Source organism: Podarcis bocagei (genome assembly GCF_964188305.1).
Source record: "Podarcis bocagei genome assembly, chromosome: W".
Taxonomy (NCBI): domain Eukaryota; kingdom Metazoa; phylum Chordata; class Lepidosauria; order Squamata; family Lacertidae; genus Podarcis; species Podarcis bocagei.
In genome coordinates, this window is record NC_138131.1 from 65,580,136 (window position 1) to 65,601,059 (window position 20,924).

A 20,924-nucleotide genomic window follows, 5' to 3' on the forward strand; every position below is an offset into this window, starting at 1 on the left:
TAGGTTTCTCTGTGGGGCATACCAGGAGAGGCGGTCCCGTAGGTACGAGGGTCCTAGGCCGTATAGGGCTTTAAAGGTTAAAACCAGCACCTTAAACCTGATCCTGTACTCCACCGGGAGCCAGTGCAGCTGGTATAGCACCGGATGAATGTGATCCCACAGCGAAGACCCCGTAAGGAGTCTCGCTGCGGCATTCTGCACCCGCTGGAGTTTCTGGGTCAGTCTCAAGGGCAGCCCCACGTAGAGCGAGTTACAATAATCCAGTGTGGAGGTGACCGTCGCATGGATCACAGTGGCTAGGTCAGGGCGAGAGAGATAAGGGGCCAACTGCTTAGCTTGGCGGAGATGGAAAAATGCCGCCTTTGTTATAGCTGTAATCTGCGCCTCCATAGAGAGGGAGGTATCGAAGATTACACCCAAACTCTTAACGGACGGTGCTGGCACTAATTGCACCCCCGCAAGAGATGGGAGTTGCCCCCTCGATCCCATATCGTCCCGCCCCAGCCAGAGGACCTCTGTCTTCGAAGGATTTAACTTCAACCGGCTCCCACGTAGCCATCCAGCCACAGCTTCCAGACATCTGGTCAGTGTGTCTGGGGCCGAGTTAGGATGGCCATCCATCAACAGATAGAGTTGGGTGTCATCAGCATACTGATGGCAACCCAGCCCAAAACTCCGGACAAGCTGGGCGAGGGGGCGCATAAAGATGTTAAAAAGCATCGGGGAGAGAATCGCACCCTGAGGCACTCCACACACCAAGGAGTGGCGCGATGACAATTCCCCCCCAAGCGCCACCCTCTGTCCCCGATCAGAGAGAAACGAGCGCAGCCATTGAAGGACTGTGCCCTGGATCCCCACGTCGGCAAGGCGGTGGTCCAGGAGTTCGTGATCGACCATGTCAAAGGCTGCTGACAGATCTAGAAGAATCAGCAGCCCCGACCCGCCTCGATCCAGCTGCCTGCGGAGATCATCTGTTAGGGCGACCAGAGCCGTCTCGGTCCCATGACCAGCACGGAAGCCGGACTGGAATGGATCCAAAGCAGATGTTTCATCCAGAAACCTACCAAGCTGTTCAGCAACCACTCTCTCAATCACCTTACCCAGGAATGGAAGATTCGAGACCGGGCGGTAATTGGATAGATCTAAGGGATCTAACGATGTTTTCTTTAAGAGCGGACGCACCACCGCCTCCTTCAGTTCCCCTGGGAATATCCCGGTGCCAAGGGACAAATTGATGATATCCCCCAGAGGGGCCCGCACCTCGTCTGGACACGCTCTAATCAGCCATGACGGGCACGGGTCAAGAGGACAAGTGGTGGGCTTTCCAGCTTGGAGGAATCTGTCCACATCGGCTGGAGATATCCGGTCAAAGTGGTCCAATACTGGACCTGAGGACAGTCGAGGGGCCTCCAGTTCCTTTATTGTATCCAAATTGGCAGGGAGGTCATGGCGGAGCAACAGGACCTTCTCCGCAAAAAAGCTCGCAAATGCCTCACAGCTGTGTGTCAGATTGTTATTTAAATTTGGCTGTCCTTCAAGGGACGTTAAAGACCGAATTATACTAAATAATTGCGCCGGGCGAGAGCTAGCGGATGCAATGGAGGCCGAGAAGTAAGACTTCTTAGCGGCCTTCACTGCCATCTCATAGGTTTTCATAAAAACCCTATAAGATGTTCTTGAGGCTCCGTCACGGGCACCCCGCCATACTCGCTCTAGCCGTCTGAGGTCCCGCTTCATTTTCCGAAGCTCCTCGGTAAACCAGGGAGCCCGATTTCTGCGGGGTCGCAGAGGGCGCTTAGGTGCGATCTCATCGATGGCTGCCAGGAGCTGGGTATTCCAGCCCTCAACAAGCTCAGTCAATGAGTCGCCAGGGGGAGCAAGGTCCCGCAATGCTTGATGGAATCTATCAGGGTCCATCAGCCTCTGCGGGCGAGCCCAAATCGGCTCGCCACCTAAGCAGGGTGGGGGTGGAAAGCCAATCCTGGCTTTCAGAGCGTAGTGATCAGACCATGGCACCTTCATCGAAGGAGACATGATCACATCTATACCGGCGCCAAAGATCAAATCCAGCGTGTGGCCTGCTTGATGTGTGGGGCCCGAAACAAACTGGGAGAGCCCTAGTGTCGCCATGGAAGACACCAGGTCCAGAGCCTGTGAGGAGGGAGTGGCATCAGCGTGGAAGTTGAAGTCTCCCAATACCAATAGGTTAGGGAACTCCAAGGCCCAGCCGGCCACCGCCTCCAGCAGGCCTGACAGGGTGGCTGCTGGTGCGCTAGGTGGCCGGTACACCAGCCAGACAGCCAAGCTCTCCTCGGAGCCCCACACTAGGCCAACACATTCAATGCCGGGGATCGATGGCGATGGTAGAGCCCTGAAAGAACAATCTTCCCGGATTAATACTGCCACCCCTCCCCCCCGGCCCACAGTCCGTGACTGGTGGAGGACGGAGAAACCCGGGGGCGCCATCTCTCGTAAGGTAACAGTTACCCCTTCGCGCACCCAGGTCTCCGTCACACAAGCCAGGTCGACCCCCTGCGAGGTAAAGAAATCTCGCAGGGTAGCGGTTTTGTTGCCTATAGACCTGGCATTGCACAACACCAGTGAAGGAGGTGAGTAATCCTTGCTCACCCTACCCTTGTCCCTCGGGATGGGGCGCAGATTGGAAGGGGTACGAGCATATCCGTATCTCGATCCCCTTCGCCTATAATATCTGCCCCCACCGCCATACCTCCCTCGCCCCTCCACGGTAGCAATCCCAGGCCTCATACAAGCCTCCATTTATAAAATAGAAAACAAAACTACCAAAAACAATTATGCCCAAACAAAACCAATCCCCACCCCAAAACAAAACAAAACGGAACAAAACAAAAATACATGGATAAAAACCACCGTTCACGGTGGTACAACAAAATAAACAATAAAAACACCTTTAAAACACCTTAAAAAATATATAAACATGTTTAACATATGCTGCAGCAGCACCAGTGTCCTTAAAGCTATTACGGAGGTGAGCCTGGCCCCCGCCCCCTAGGCCAGATGGAATGAGCCTGAGGAGGGAGAGGGCTTCTCCAGCACTCACGATGCAGATGACTTTTTAAAAATCCCACAACCAGTTCTAACAATTGTAGGCGACATGTGCCCTCATAAAATATGCATTTAGTTCTGTGTGTGAGAAGGGCGGGGGGAAGCATCTTTCAAAAACAATTAATTGGCAGGATTAATAGAGGACACCAGGATTAACAGAAGACATCAGTGATCACTTGTATTTACACAGACCAGAGCTGCTGCTTTTGGGACAAAACACTAATAATAAAAAGGTAGTGGATCAAAACAAAGAAAGCCCCCTTCCCCAAATGCCTGACCATGTGATTCATTTTGCAAACAAAACAAAGCGAAGCTAAACACACTCCTTTCTGAACTTCATGAAAAGGCGAGTCAGGTATCTCCCTTAAGACGCTTTATAGGATAAAACCATCTGCATAGTGACTGTTCCTGTTCTATGATTCTTTGAGGATGACTTTCATCTTATGCAGGGATCATTTGCCTTCATATTATGGTGGTTCCAACAGCCCTAACATTTGGCGTTCTCTTTTTTAAATTGTTAGGTGAGCTGTGTGTGGAGGCTCTTTGTAAAATGGAGGAAATCAACTGCTCCTACCAGGTGGCTGGGAAACACCCTGGGATCTATCTGCTCATGGTACATCCTAATGAAGTGGTGAGCTGCTTTAATTTCCTTTTTCCGGTTATTCTTTTCTTCCTTTTCAGTTTTGCTACGTAGGATTAAGCTGTCCTAAACAGATGACAGATGAAATAGTTCCTCCTTGACACAGTGCACAGTTAAACTATGGAACTTGCTCCCACACAGTGGCATGTGGTCAATGGACATGGGGGACTAGGCTAGTCCCCTAAATCAGAGGTTTTCAACATGTGTGCCTTCATAGTCTGAAGCAATAATGCTTCTGATTGCCAGTTGCTGGAAACCACAGGAACGTAGATGCTCTTTTGCTTGGGTCCTGCTTGTGGGTTTCCCACTGGGGCATCTGGCTGGACACCCTGAGAAGAGGTTATAACAACAACAACAAATTTATTATTATTATTATTATTATTATTATTATTATTATTATTATTATTATTATTATTATTACCCCGCCCATCTGGCTGGGTTTCCCCAGCCACTCGGGACGGGTCCCAACAGAATATTGAAAACACGATAAAACATCAAACATTAAAAACTTCCCTAAACAGGGGTGCCTTCAGATGTCTTCTAAAAGTCAGATAGTTGTTTATTTCCTTGACATTTGATGGGAGGGCATTCCACAGGGTGGGCACCACCACTGAGAAGGCCCTCTGCCTGGTTCCCTGTAACCTCATTTCTCGCAAGGAGGGAACCGCCAGAAGGCCCTCGGAGCTGGACCTCAGTGTCCGGGCTGAAAGATGGGGGTGGAGACGCTCCTTCAGGTATACTGGACCGAGGCCGTTTAGGGCTTTAAAGGTCAGCAGCAACTCTTCGAATTGTGCTCCGGAACATTCTGGGAGCCAATGTAGGTCTTTCAGGACCAGTGTTATTTGGTCTCGGCAGCCACTCCCAGTCACCAGTCTAGCTACTGCTTTCTGGATTTGTTGTAGTTTCCGGGTCACCATCAAAGGTAGCCCCACATAGAGCATATTGCAGTAGTCCAAGCAGGAGATAACTAGAGCATGCATCACTCTTGCAAGAGAGTCCACGGGCAGGTAGGGTCTCAGCCTGCATACCAGATGGAGCTGGTAGGCAGCTGCCCTGGACACAGAAATGACCCGCGCCTCCATGGACAGCTGTGAGTCCAAAATGACTCCCAGGCTGTGCCCCTGGTCCTGCAGGGGCCCAGTTGCCCCATTCAGGACCAGGGAGTCCTCCACCCCCACCCACCCCCTGTCCCCACAAAACCGTACTTCTGTCTTGTCAGGATTCAACCTCAATCTGTTAGCCGCCACCCATCCTGCAACCGCCTCCAGACACTCACACAGGACCTTCACCGCCTTCACTGGTTCTGATTTGGAAGAGAGGTAGAGCTAGGTAACATTTGCATACTGATGAACACATAGCCCAAACCCCCTGATGATTTCTCCCAGAGGCGTCATATAGATGTTAAAAAACATGGGGGGGAGGACAGAGCCCTGAGGCACCCCACAAGTGAGAGCCCAGGTTTCTGAACACTTATCCCCCAACACCACTTTCTGGACACGGGCCAGGAGGAAGGAGCAGAACCACTGTATAACAGTGCCCCCAGCTCCCAGCCCCTCTAGACGGCCCAGAAGGATGTCTTGGTTGATGGTATCAAAGTTTGCCCTGCGCCTTTGGGGGAAGCAGCCAGCGCCTGCCCGCCCACCCTGAACCCATCCCAGGGTGGTAGATTACTGCCAGTTTTTTATATTGGATCGTAGCTCACAGCCTACTTGAAGATAGACATGCCTGCCCTAGGATAACCAAACTAGGTGTCTCCAGGAGAACATCTGCTACGACTTGAAGCAGCTTGGGCAGGGAATCCTTGGTGCAGCGGGGAAGTTGGTACACCAAAAGAAATCCTGTACTGCCCCTATTGCCCAACTTCCAGAACATGCACTCAGTAAACTGGGTCTTCCCAATAGGACGCCCGGTGTACGCTAATGACTTCCTAAAAATCACTGCAACCCCCCCCCTCCCCACCCATATGACCTGGGTGGCTGTGGGTAAGAGAAACCTGGTGGACAAGCAGCGGCAAGGACAGGCCCATCTGCTTCATCCAACCAAGTCAGGTTACACATGCCAGGTCAAGTCCTCCATACTGGAGTAGATAGATGGGCCTGTTAGAACACGCTTCCTGCAAAAGGATGGTTGCTTCAAGATTGCATTACTACAATGCACTCTATGTGTGACATTCCTTGCGCTTGATCCAGAAGCTGCAGTTAGTGCAGAATGGTGCATCATGGTTGCTGACAGGAATGAGACCGTGTCAGCATATAACACCTATGCTCACATACCTGCACTGGTTGCCCATTTGATATATAAAACACTGAACAACTTGCAACCAGTTTACTTGAGAGATGGCCTTACCCCATGTATGCCCATTTGACTGCTTCAGTCTGCAGAACTGACACCGATACAGGTGTCACATAATACTCGTTCTGCCGTTGAAGGAAATCAATCTTTTAGCATGGCAGCACCTACACTTTGGGGCTCCCTGCCTACTAACAATACTCTACTCTTTTCAGCACCTGCTAAAAGCCAAGAAGAACACCATTCCAAAAATGAGTTTGACGATTCCCTTGCCTTTGATGAAAAGAGACACTTTTTAGCCCTCCCTTACCAGTCACAGGAAGAAATCATTAGCAGAATGACTTCCTTACAATACACCCTTATTCACTTTCGGCCTCCAGAGAAAGCTAATACAATCACGGATCAAATTATGGAAATAATGTCTAACCAACACAGAGGTAAACAAAGGGAAGAGGTGGAGAACCCCCCCCCCAATAAACAAAGATAATCAAATTGATAAGGAACACCCTCCTATCAGAGAGTATAACTATGCTGTCCCTTCAAGTTATTCTATAACCTCTGTTGAATGGCTCCAAAGAAGATTTCTTAATCTGGAAGAATTAGCTCTCCCTGACCTGAAATCAACAACCCAAATTCTAACTACTAAAAAGGAGTTCTCTAACCCTTTGATAGGAGGCGGGTCTGTGTTTGTGGACAAAGTTGGGGAATCAAATCAAATTGTAGAACTGGATTGATATAATGATTCTTGTAATGAACAGTTCAATAGAGTTTTCAGCACCCAGTGCCACACAAACCTAGGGGGGGGGGCACATGAAGTTCAAGCCTTGTCTGACTATGAAGTTATAACTCCAATAAGGAATTCAGCAGGCCAGCCGCACAATCAACCTGTCCTCAACAATACATGCAAGGTCTTATCATGGAATGTGGCAGGATGATCCCCCAAGTTAAAAGATATGAATTTTAAAGAATACTACATAAATTTTAATATTCTCTGCCTACAAGAAACTTAATAAAAACATTCCTTCCAGTAGCACCTTAGAGACTAACTAAGTTAGTTACTGGTATGAGCTTTCGTGTGCATGCACACTTCTTCAGAACATTATCTGTTGCTGGAATTCAGAAGCTGACAAAGACTTGACCAGCAATGAACTTTTTATTGCTTCACACACAGAGATAGCCAGGCACACTCCACATTAGTAAGTTGCAGGATTGAGTTTCCGACTTCTCCTTCCCTCTTTTAAGCCTCCCTCCCGGCAGCCTTCTGTGACTCAGCTCTAAATTGCTTTGCCCTTTTCTCTGCTCTACCCTCTCAAGCTCTGAAGGGGAGAGGGAAAGGGGCTGGAACAGAACTGTCTTGCAGAGCAGGAGACGTAGCCCTGTCAGAGTCTGTGCCCACACTGAGCCAATGTCAGGAACTGGCTAGATAAGTAGTGCTGGCAGCCAGTTAACCAGGAGGGACCAGGGAGTGACACTGGGGAAGAAGAGGATTTTGAGCCTGGTTCAGACTGGTGGGACATGGAAGAGCAACCCACGGAGGGAACTAGCAAGGAAGCATCAGAGCTGGAGAGTTTTGGGGAGGGGGGTCCTCTGATTTCCAGCAACAGACGGTGGCCAACGCCTTCGCCAAAGACAATTTGGCTGCGCCGAGGGAGTGAAGCACCAGGATGGAGCTTTTTTCAGAGAAAGATGGCCAAGTTCTACGTCAGTGCCACGACAGCTCGCTTCGGACAGCATAAAACCTTGTATCACTTGATGTGGCAGGTTTTGGTTTTTCAAAAAATCATTTTTATTGGTTTTCCAATAAAAACAGCCAATCAACATATCCGGATCATAATCCAATTAAAAATAATAAACTAATTTTTTTTAAAATGACAGAGCTTGCAGGGCAGCAGCTGAAGAAGGAGCAAAAGAGTTTTCTTGTGTGTGTGTTTCTTTGTGGCTGATTAGCTGCTCTCCCTGTACAAAGGTCAGAGGGGGCAGGGTTTCTGTTGAGTCAGGTGATTAGCTGTGGGAGGAGCTTATCAGAGCTTGCAGGGCAGCTTGATCCATATTTTAGATTTAGGGGAACTAGTCTCAAACGTTTCTTGGGGGAGACCTAGGTTTTTGGGGGGGGTTATTTGTCCTGTCTTCACGCTTTTTAAGATGGAGGACCACTGTAGCCACCCCCAATGACACGTTTTCAAGATGGAGGGTGAAGGAACAGCTGCAGTCGCCTGCGGTTCCTGCGCAATGTTTGCCATCTTGCCAAAGGTTGCAGGCAGCTTTACCTGCAGCAATAGTATGTTGATTGCCCTCTTAGAAGACAAAGTCCAGCAACTGGAGGAACGTGTAGCTACGCTCCAAAGAATTAGAGAGCTGGAGCTCTTCTTGGAAGCAACAGAGCACACCGTCTCCACCAAGGAGGAGACAGGGGGCACCCCTGAGAAGGAGGCTAGTTCACCAACACAGGTGCCAGATATATGGAGAAACGTGACTCAAAGAAGTAGGAGGCCCAGGGTTCGCTCTGATTGTTTAGAAATACACAATCGCTTTGAAGTCCTTTCCCCTAGCATGGAAGACGAAGAACAGACTCCATTTGAGGATCTCTCTGTGGAAGCTGGAACTTAACGAGTTAAGCTTTTCCCATGATGCTACACCATTCTGACGTCAATTTTAGAAGCTGGGGAGGAGCTTCTGGGAGGAGTTTGTCAGTCCCACTTCGAACTTTGTGGGGAAAAGACGTGGGCTTGGAATGGCTGCTAATAGCCCTGGAAAATCCTGAGAAATGTTGGAATAAATGCTGTATATAGACAAACCTGGACTCAGTGTGAGTTTGTCTGGAAGCCTAGCAACGTGACAGTTTACACCGCTGTGCAAAACTCTGCTTAGCCGTGACGGAGAGCTCGGAGCAGAGCATGCGGCAGAAGAAGCGTGCCGGGCAGGGAAGAGCTAATTGAGGGCCATAAATCAATTAGCGGGGGTCACGGCTGATAAAATACGTCACTGGTTATGGGCCCATAAATTACCGCTTGTAAAACTGTCGCGGGAGCTGTAAAAACTCTGCGGTGTCGAGCAGAGGCTTTGATCTGCTGTGTCGGCAAACAAGCAAGCGGCAGCTGCAAGACGCAGAGAAGTGCCTGCGTTGCTGTGGAGCCAAGTTGCAGAGAACAGCTGAGGTATCGTTTCTCCACGGAGCTGAGGAGCCGGAGGAGCTGGTGCTAAAATCCATACCACCAGGCGGTTGTTTGAAATGAAGCTACGTCCAGGTGGGGACATAAGACAACATGTTACAGAGATGCTCTCTGTGTTTAATGAACTGCGGCTGTTGCAGGTGAACTTTACTGATGAATTGAAGGTTTATATTTTGCTAAGCTCTCTGGACAAAAGTTATGACAATTTATGTCTAACTTTGGAATCTATGAATCCGCAAGATCTGACTTTGGCCTACGTCACAGGACGCTTGGCTGACGAACAGGAGAGACGGCTCAGGGAGAGCAAGTCTGGCGCAGCAAGCTCCACCGGGAGAAAGGGGGGGGCGAAGCAAGATGAGAGCTTTGTTCAGGCTTTTGCAGCTCGTCGGTGTTACGTGTGTGGTTCTCACGGGCATTTGAAAAGAGACTGCCCACAGAAAGCGAGAGCAGCTGGGCAGGAAGCCTTCAAGGACACCTACCATGGAAATCAGCAGGGTTTCCATGGGAACCAGTCTGGGAGACAAGGCCAGCCTGGGAACGCAAGAGGAGGACGTGGAAAACAACGTGAGGAGACGTATCAGATAGCAGCGAGCATGGCTTTGTTCGAAGACGGCTGTGTGGAAAATTCCCAGTTTCGCTTTGTTATTGACTCTGCTGCTAACCGCAATTTGATTCCAGAGACACCTGCTGTTGAGAGGTGGAAGTGCACGGCAATACCTGCCGGGAAATCTGTACTGTTTGCAAATGGACAGAAAGGAAATCTGACTAACGTTGTAAATCTGCATTTTCGTGTTTTGCAGGAAACGCTGGAGTGTTGTACCGTTCCTGGGATGCACCACTGTCTGTTATCTGTGCCTTATTTACTGAAAAAGGGATTTACGTTTTCTTTTCAGGATGATGTGTGCACAATCTCCAAAGGAGGGAGGATGCTTGCCAAGGTTAAAAAGGGGCAGAATGATCTTTTCATTCTTAAAACGTCTCTGGAGGGTGAGGGGAAGGTTGAGAAAGCACAAGCCCTGTGTACTGAGATTCCCGCTCAAGTGCAATGTGCACATATTTGGCATGCTAGGACGGCTCATAGTTCAGTAGAAGAACTACAGGTGCTGCCGGAAGTTTCTAAAGGGTGTAAGATTTCAGAATGTGGACATGATGTAAGTTGTGAAACTTGCAAGCTGGCAAAGATAAAAGGATGCAGTTATCCAAAGATTGAGAGGATAACCACTAGGCCTTTTGAACAAATTCATGTAGATTTGTGGGGTCCTGTGAAAGAACCAAGTCTGGGAGGGTCAAAATATCTGCTCTCAATGCAGGATAATTTTACCCAGAATTCCTGGACACATGGTCTCAAATCCAAGGATGATGCAGCACAGCTGATCAAACGTTGGATTGAGGAGGTGGAACAAAAGTTTTCCACCAAAGTGCAAGCTGTCACAAGTGACAGGGGAGCTGAGTTTACAGGTTCTGCTTTGCAGAAGTACTTTCGCAAGAAAGGAATACGTCACACAGTGACTGCACCCAATCAGGGGGGGAAGGCAGAGCAGATGAGTCAGGCTCTGGTTAAAACTGCTCAGGTGTTGCTGAAAGATTCTGGGTTACCTCCAAGGTTTTGGTTGGAGGCAATCAAGTATGTGAGCTTCACCTGGAACCGCACCTACAATTCCATGGTAGGGGACACACCGTTTGGGCTGTTGCATGGCAGGAAACCCCAGATTCATTTTTTGCGCAGGTTTGGATCGCATGCATCTGTGTCAGTACCTGCAGCGTTGCAGGGGCCAGATGGATCCAGGTTCCGGAAAATGATCTTCTGTGGGTATGAGCCAACAGCGAATGCGTGGAGATTTGCATTTCCATCAGGTGATCAGAGTAAGTTACTGATCAGCAAACACGCTGAGTTCTATGAGCAGGATGAAAAGTCAAAACCTGCTACCAAGCGTGATGTTCTTTCAGAATGTCTCTCTGATTCAGAACAGGAAGATTCTGAGGGGGAAGAGGGGGAGGAAGGAGAAACTGAGTCTGATGATGACGATCAGGGAACTGACCAAAGTCAGGAACAGGAGGAAGTATCTGTAGTTTCTCCACAGGTTAAGAGAACACCCAAAAGCGAGCCCAGTTCTCCGGTAAGTGTAATGGAGAAGGTCCGAAAACGTTTTAAGTCAGAGGGGGAATCCCGTGAGGATGAGGACACAGGTTCTGGTGGCAGTAAGTCAGAGGTAACATCTGAGTTTATGCCCAGAAGATCTAGTCGCTCAACGAAAGGAATTCCGCCGGACAGGTACCAGGCGACAAGCGCATGGGCCTGGTTCACACAGTGTGATTCTGGGAGTGTTGAAGGGGTTCAACGGGTGCCTGGGAAAGATGCTGGAAAAGAGCACAAGGCAAAGGGGAAGGTGTTGAACTCAAAAGGGTCTTGTCAGAAGGTGCAGCAAGGGGGGGTGTGGAAGCTGGAACTTAACGAGTTAAGCTTTTCCCATGATGCTACACCATTCTGACGTCAATTTTAGAAGCTGGGGAGGAGCTTCTGGGAGGAGTTTGTCAGTCCCACTTCGAACTTTGTGGGGAAAAGACGTGGGCTTGGAATGGCTGCTAATAGCCCTGGAAAATCCTGAGAAATGTTGGAATAAATGCTGTATATAGACAAACCTGGACTCAGTGTGAGTTTGTCTGGAAGCCTAGCAACGTGACAGTTTACACCGCTGTGCAAAACTCTGCTTAGCCGTGACGGAGAGCTCGGAGCAGAGCATGCGGCAGAAGAAGCGTGCCGGGCAGGGAAGAGCTAATTGAGGGCCATAAATCAATTAGCGGGGGTCACGGCTGATAAAATACGTCACACTCTCCCTCATTACAGTTGATCAGGTATATGAAGACGAGCAGCAAAGTCAGTCCTCAGGGAATGTTCAGGCAACCTTGGAACGGACAGCTCACGGAAGAACCCCGACCAAACCTAAGAGGAGGCGTATAGTGGTGGTAGGGGATTCCCTACTGAGGGGAACAGAAGCAGTGATCTGTGGGCCTGACAAGAGGTCTCGGGAAGTGTGCTGTCTCCCCGGGGCTAAGATCCAAGATGTAACTGAACGACTGCAAGAAATCATAAAACCCACTGACAAATACCCCTACATCTTGGCTCATGTGGGAACCAATGACACTGCAAGCAATAGCCTCCAGAAGATCAAAAGAGACTAGGAGGCTCTGGGCAGGAAATTGAAGCAACTAAATGCACAAATTGTCATCTCATCTGTCCTCCCAGTTGAACGACGTGGCCCAGGGAGAGAGGGGAAAAGAGTGGAAGTGAACAGCTGGCTTCGCAAATGGTGTAAACAGGAACGGTTTGGATTCTTAGATCACGGACTGCAGTTTCTTGAAGATGGACTTCTGGCAAGCGATGGGCTGCACCTCACAACGGTTGGGAGAAATGTTTTTGTCAAAAATTTCAGAAACCTCATCAGGAGGGCTTTAAACTGACTAATGTGGGGGAGGGAGACAGTGCTCCTGAAGGTAGGAGTCTATCAGTTGATGAAGATGATCATCCAAATGTCATAGACCAAATGGAGCAAACAGCACACAGACCTATTGGTGGGAGGAAAAAATCCTCAAATAAGAGACACGGGGGAATGATTAATGGACTTCAATGTCTGTACACTAATGCCCAAAGCATGGGAATTAAACAAGATGAGCTTGAGCTCTTGGTACAGCAAACTAAATATGACATAATAGGCATCACTGAAACCTGGTGGGATAAGTCCCACGATTGGAATGTAATAATGGGGGGGGGGATACAATCTATTTCAGAGAAACAGACCAGACAAGAAAGGAGGAGGAGTGGCGTTATATGTCAGGGATGTGTATACCTGTGAAGAGATCCAAGATTTAGAACCTCAAAGCGAAAGTGAGAGCATTTGGGTCAAAATTAAGGGAGAGAAGAATAACAGTCACCTCATTGTGGGAGTTTACTATAGCTCCCCAAGCCAAACGGAGGACATAGATGATGCCTTCCTGGAACAGATGGCCAAGCATGCAAAAAGAAGGGAGATAGTAGTAATGGGGGACTTCAATTACCCGGATATTTGTTGGATGTCAAACTCAGCCAAGAGCATAAGGTCAAACAGATTCCTCACTGGCCTTGCAGACAACTTCATTGTCCAGAAAGTGGGAGAAGCAACAAGAGGAACAGCCATTTTAGATCTGGTCCTAACCAATGTTGATGACCTGGTTAGTGGGGTAGAAGTGGAAGGATCAATAGGCGCGAGTGATTATGCTCTTCTGAAGTTTACTATACAGCGGAAAGGAGCAGCCAAGCATACTAGGGCTCAATTTCTTGACTTTAAGAAAGCCGACTTCATAAAACTTAGGGAAGTGCTGGGTGAGATCCCATGGACAGTAATACTAAAAGGAAAGGGAGTTCATGATGGCTGGGAGTTTGTGAAGAGGGAGATAGTAAAAGCACAACGTCAGGCAATACCAATGAGACGGAAACATGGAAGGTGCCTAAAGAAGCCAGGGTGGCTATCTAAAGAACTTTTAACTGAGTTAAGATTAAAAAAGGATGTGTACAAAAAATGGAAAAGGGGGGAAACCACCAAAGAGGAATTCAAACAAATAGCCAGCACATGTAGACACAAAGTCAGAAAAGCTAAAGCACAGAATGAACTCAGGCTTGCTAGAGAGGTTAAAAGCAACAAAAAAGGCTTTTATGGGTATGTTCGTAGCAAAAGGAAGAACAAAGAAACAGTGGGGTCACTCAGAGGAGAAGATGGGGAAATGCAAACAGGGGACACAGAAAGGGCTGAACTCCTCAATGCCTTCTTTGCCTCAGTCTTCTCCGATAAAGAAAACAATGCCCGACCTGAAGAATTTGGAGCAAATGATTCAGCAAAGGAAACACAGCCCAGAATAACTAAGGAGATAGTACAAGAATACTTGGCTAGTTTAGATGTATTCAAGTCTCCAGGGCCAGATGAACTGCATCCAAGAGTATTAAAAGAACTGGCAGATGTGATCTCAGAACCACTGGCAGTCATCTTTGAGAATTCCTGGAGAACAGGCGAAGTCCCGGCAGACTGGAGGAGGGCAAATGTTTTTTTTTTTTTTTCATAATTCTTTTTATTCCATTAAGATAACATGCACACAAAAAATCAACAAAACACAAACATATAAAAGAAAAGACAAAAGTTCTCAATCGCAACAAACAAAATAGAAAGAAAAAAGAATAAAAAGCGCACAAAGTTCTTATTTCCATAGATTTTCCATAACATATTTCTTTCTTTTGAGACTTCCTTCAGCCTGGCCGCGAATCATACGAAGTCAATAAATAAGGTCACACGTTTCTTCTTTTATATTGTCGTTATGTCCATTGTTAATCTCTGTTTTCCTTATACAATACCCTTAGTCAATTACAGTACATCTCTAAACCCCCTTAGCGTTATTTGCCCATCGCTGATGTTTTCCAGATAGTTTGCATATTTTCCCCAGTCCCTGATAAACACTTGGTCTTTTATGTATCTGATCTTCCCCGTTAATTTATCTAACTCTGCGTATTCTGTTAGTTTGCACCTCCACTCCTCAACTGTTGGGGTTTCTTCCTGTTTCCATCTTTGAGCTATTAAGTTCCTTGCTGCCGTAGTTGCATAGTATATCATTCTACAATCCTCCTTTCTTATCTCTCGTTGTAATATTCCTAATAGGAAAGTTTCTGGTTTTTTCCTGAACGTGTACTTTAATATCTTTTTCAGTTCTGTATATACCTTTTCCCAGAACTGTTTTACCTTTCCGCACTCCCACCACATATGGTAGAACGTGCCTTCTGCGTCTTTACATCTCCAACACTTTTTGCTCACCTTGTACATTTTTGAGAGTTTTACAGGTGTCAGATGCCACCTATAGAACATTTTCATAACGTTTTCTTTTATCGCCGTACACGCTGTAAAATTCAATCCTTCTTTCCATAGTCTTTCCCAATCCTCATACTGTATACTGTGGCCTACGTCTTTTGCCCAACTAATCATCACTGATTTTACCTCCTCGTTTCCCAAATTCCAGTCTAGCAGCATTCTATATGCTCTCGATATATTTTTCACCTTGCTGTTTATTATTTCCGTCTGGAATTTTGAGTCGTTGTCTACATACCCTCTTTCTTTAATGTCTCTACTAAACATCTGGTTAATCTGTTGGTGACTGAACCAATCGTACACATATTCTCTAATCATCTCGTAGGGTTTAATTCTCCATTTTCCATCCACTTTAGTTACTAGTTGGTTGTATGTTACCCGGTTACCTCCCATGTTGATGGTTTTCCTGTTTATTATTTCGAGTGGTGCTAACCAATGAGGTGTTTTCGGTTCTAATATATTTTTGTATCTCTCCCACACTTCTATTATCGGTCCTCTAAAAATATGATTACTAAATCCCCTGTGTTTTTTTGTTTCAATTTTCCACATGTAGGCATGCCAGCCAAAGTGGTTGTCGAAGCCCTCCAGGTCAAGTAATTCCGTATTCTCTAGATTGACCCAATCTTTTAGCCAACTTAGACATGTCGCCTCATAGTATAGCATAAGATCTGGCAGCGCAAAACCCCCCCTTTCTTTTACATCTGTAAGTAACTTAAGTTGTATTCTGGGCTTTTTGCCCTGCCATATGAACCTCGAAACTGCTCTCTGCCATTCCTTTATAGTCTTACTTCCTTTTATTATAGGTATGGACTGGAACAAGAACATCAGTCTTGGTAGAACATTCATCTTTATCATGTTTACTCTTCCCCATAGGGATAGTTTTAGGCGTCCCCATTTCTCTAAGTCTTTCCTTATTTCCCTCCATACCGGCTCGTAATTATTTTTGTAAAGATCCATATTTTTAGATGTTATCCAAATGCCAAGATATTTAACCTTTTTTACCTTCCCTATCTGCCATTTCTGTTGGATTAATTCTGTTGTTTTTGGGTCTACATTTTTATATATCATCTTTGTTTTCGTCTTGTTTAATTTAAAACCAGCCACCTTTCCGAATGCTTCTATCTCTCTCATTATCTCTCCTATTGATGTTAATGGCTCTTCCGTCATCACTACTAAATCATCGGCAAAGGCCTTGGTTTTATATACGTTCTTACCTAGAGTCACCCCTTTTATATTTTCATTTTTCCTTATAGAGTTTAGGAGGGTTTCTAACACTGTTATAAATAGTAACGGAGAGAGGGGGCATCCTTGCCTTGTTCCCTTCCTTATCTTAATCTCTTCCGTTATTATACCATTTACAATCAGCTTAGCCTTCTGTTCCGTATATATTGCTTTCACCCCATTGTAAAAGTCACTGCCTACACCCATGTATTCTAGGTTTCTCAACATGAAATTCCAGACCACATTATCAAACGCCTTTTCGGCGTCAATAAACATCATTGTGACTTGCTTGTTAAACCTAACAGACAGAAATTCCAACATGTCCACAATGTGTCTTATGTTGTCTCTCATTTGCCGACCCGGCAGAAATCCCGCCTGATCCTTATGGATAACGTCTGCTAGTACATCTTTTAATCTTCTGGCCAGAATTCCTGCATATATCTTATAATCTACATTCAACAATGAGATTGGTCTATAATTTCTGACTTGAGTTAGATCCGAGTCTTGCTTGGGTAGGAATGTGATATACGCCTCCTTCCAGGTTCCCGGGATTTCCCCTTTCTTTAATATTATATTCATTGTCTTTTTCAAGGGTTCCACTAAAACTGCTTTCATTTCCTTATAATAGCCTGCCGTGAACCCATCTGGGCCTGGGGCTTTTCCCCTCTTCAAGTTTTTAATTACCTCCTCTATTTCCTTATTTTCAATAGGTATGTTCAGTTTTTGTTTTCCCTCCAGTGGAATTTTTTGTCCCCCTTTATTTTTCAAAAATCTTTCTATCTTCCTTTGTCCTATCTTTTCTTGGTCATTATATAAGTTGCTATAGAAACTTATAAACTCGCTCCTTATTCCTTTAGGGTCTGTTCTTTCTTCTCCCTCTACTATTATTTTATTAACTATCCCTTGTTCCTTCCTTTTTTTAATTTGCCAGGCAAGCCATTTGCCTGGTTTATTAGCATGTTCAAAGTTCCTTTGTTTAAGTCTTTTTATATTCCATTCCACCTCCCTATTTATTATTGTGGCAAATTGGGTCTGAAGAATTTTTATTCTTTCCTTTGTTTCTGAACAGTTAGGTGTCTGAACTAATTTTCGTTCGTTTATCATTATTTGTCTTAGAATTTCCTCTTTATTTCTTTCTCTGTTCCTGTTTTTTATTGCATTCTGTTGAATAAAAAATCCTCTTATGACCGCCTTACTAGCATCCCAAACTGTACTTTCTTTTGTTCCTTTGTCACAATTATCCTTAAAATATTCCGTCAATTTTTTCTTTGCCATTTCCACCACCGTTTGGTCATCCAACAGGTAGTCTTTTAATCGCCATCTATAAGATCTTTTCTCATAGCTATCCAATTCCATCTCTAATGGGTTATGGTCTGAGATTACTTTTGGTTTTATTTCTATATTTTTAATTCTTGGACATATTTCTTTTGAAATCCAGATCTGATCTATTCGAGAGAAAGATTGGTTAGGTTCTGAATAGAAGGTAAACTGCTTTTCTAACGGATGTCTCAGGCGCCAAATATCTACTAATCCACAGTTTTCTACCATAGAAAAAAAAGATTTAGGCAACTTCCCTTCTTTATTTACTCTGTCTCTGAGCCTATCCATCTCAAGTGAGACCACAGCATTCATATCCCCCATTAGAATTATTTTTTGGTCAGCGTATTCCATTAATTTTTCTTCTAGTTTCTTAAAAAATTCAGTTTTGCTGCCATTCGGAGCGTATATCCCCACTAACAATATTTTTTCTCCCTGCCAGTTAATGTTAACCGCTATCATCCTCCCCTCTTCATCTTTAAACATTAATTTAGCTTCTATCTTATTGCTGATGTACAATACCACGCCTCTTTTTTTAACCCTGTCCAGGGCTTCATACTCATTTCCCAACCGTTTATTAATTAGCACTTTTCTGTGCTTTCTGGCCACATGTGTCTCCTGGAGACAGATAACATCCAGGTTTTTCCTTTTTAAACATTGTTCAATTTTATTTCTTTTTCTCTTATCATTCACTCCGTTAACATTCCAACTCCAGATTTTTAACCCCATAACCCGTGTATTAACCTTTTGTTATTTTTAAAATTTTTTTTTTTTTTTTTTTTTTTTTATATATCTGTTATATGTTTTCTGGATCCTCTGTTTCCTCTTCTTTTTCCTCTTCCTCCTCCGACCCATCCTCCCCCGCCCCCCCCTCCTCCATCTCTTTTGATTCTTCTGGAGAGGCTCTCTCCTCTCTTCCTATCTCTTGGGCTTCCGCTTTAAGTTCTTTGTATTTCCTAAGGAATTTCCCGGTTTCTTCAGAGTTTATCAGCTTGTGTTTTTTACCTCTATATGTAAATGATATCCCTTCCGGGAATTCCCACCTAAACTCAACCCTATTCTTCCTCAGTGTTTGCACCAAAAGTTTATAAGCATCTCTCTTTTTAAGCAATCTTATTGGGACGTCTTTAAAAATAATTATATAATTTCCATCTATATTCAATCTTTTTTCTCTATTCCTTTGGAGGATCCTGTCTCTCACTGCTTTGTTTTCAAATGTAATCAGACAGTCGCCCGGAAATTTCTTTGCTTTTGTTGTGTTAACACGCATTCTAAATGCGTTTAATATACTATTGGCCATTTCTTCTGCAGGCAAACCCATCCATTCTGCTAACTCTTTCGTCAGCTTTTCTTTAAAATTCTCGTTCTGTGTCTCTGGGATTGCTCTCAGCCTAAGATTTACCTCTCTTTGCCTCAATTCGTTCATTGCTATAATGTCTTTTATCTCTTCCTGTGTCTTACATATTTCCGTCACATCTGCTCTGATCTTTTCCTTCTCTCTTCTAACCTCTCTTATCTCTACCTTTGTCTTTTTCAAACCTTCTTCTGTAAGCTGCGTTCTCCTAGATATTTCTTTTATTTGACCCTTAATTTCATTCACAGTTTCCTCCATTTTTTTATCCAGTTTCCCAATTCTGTTGTCCACCGATTCTAACTTATGCTCGACATTCACTTGACTTTGTTTGATCTCTGCAAACATCTTCAGAATATCTGTCTTGAAGTCCATTTCCTGTTTAGAGCCTCTCCTCTCTACAGGTGTACCCCCATTCGTTCCCTTCCTTCCTGTATGAGACATCTTGTATTTTATGTAATCCTTTTCCCCACCGTCCCTTTCCTCCCGCTTTTATCGTTCTTAGACTCTCCCACAGTTTCCTTACACTCACTTCCTTTCCTTAATATAATTTATCTCTCCCCCCGTAGATATCTGATCTGTGAACAATAAATTATAAACAGTAAACTATAAACTCTTATATAACACACCAAAACAATAAGGTTCAGTCTTAGCAGATTATCGTAGCAAATTCTCACAGTTCTGGTCGTGGTCTTATTTGTCAAACAAAGTCTGTTTATAATTCACAAATGAGTCTTTTGGGTGTGTGATATTCCCAGCAGCAGACTGCGGTATCCAAAAGTCGGTGCTTCTCCTCTAATTCATCTGCCACTTAGTCCATAGATTGCACGAACTTCGGAGAGTTTGGCAAAAAAAGGAGGGGGGTTAGGTGGGTAGGAGTGGGAACGCAACGGGTATCTAATGGAGGGGAAGGGAGGGGGAGAGCCGGATGGAGGAAGAAGGGAAGGTCTAAACGCCACTCATATGCTCCATTTTACCCTCAGAAACTCTCCCAATTAACCCCCACTTCTACCCCAAATCTACATGCACTCTTACCAAATCTTTAAAGTGTCCTCAAACATCGCAGTTCTAACTCCTGTTCCCATATGCAGTTCCTGGTATAGTCTATAGCTCTCTGTAAAACGCTGACGGATAGTATCGTAGTTTCCCTTTTCTCCACACAAGCGCTGCGCTCCGATTTCAAATGGCGGCGAGGCTTCTCTTCCAAATGGCAGCAGGACTTCTCTTCCGTAATTGTCCGTAACACCAATCCCCTTTATGCAAGATGAGTCCTCTCTTTTTTTACAGCCTCCTACACGCCAGTAAGATCAGAAATCACCAGAAATCAAGGACCTCCACTCTCCCTCTCGCCTGGACCCCTTCCGGTTTCTTTCCTCTCCCCTCTATTGTTCATTTCTCCTCTTCTCCCTTTGTAACAGCATTCTTTTCATGAGGGGGGAAAAGCCGAAAGAGATACTATGTCTCCGCCCGGGCAAGTCATTCACTTTTTTTTGTGCTGCGTTCCTGCCGTGTCTTAGTTGATTACGGCCACCCGCTGAACTCCATTCATCTCTCTTTGTTACTCCGAAACTTCTTTGTTTCCCCTCTTGGTCACAAAGTTACAAGTATCGGAGTCTCTTTTTTTTTGAAAACAAGCCGCTCTTCCTGCAAGCGCAGGGCTTCGCTATCTGAAGGTAAGAAAATGGCTCCCCAGACCCGCTGGATCTTTCCGCTACTCTCTTCACCTCTCTCGGGGTTACCTGGTAGCCGGTTTGATCCTTTCTCCGGTCGTGCTGGGAACTAGACTCTTTGAATACCCTTCCAAAGAGTTTGAGGGGTCTCCGCGCCCTGGAGTCGCCCCAATCCTTCAGAATAGCTCGGGCTTCACCATGCGGTGCAAGCCCTTGCTTGCGCTGGGATCGCGGCTCGCCGGAAGTCCGGAGGAGGGCAAATGTTGTCCCTATTTTCAAAAAGGGGGAAAGAGAGGACCC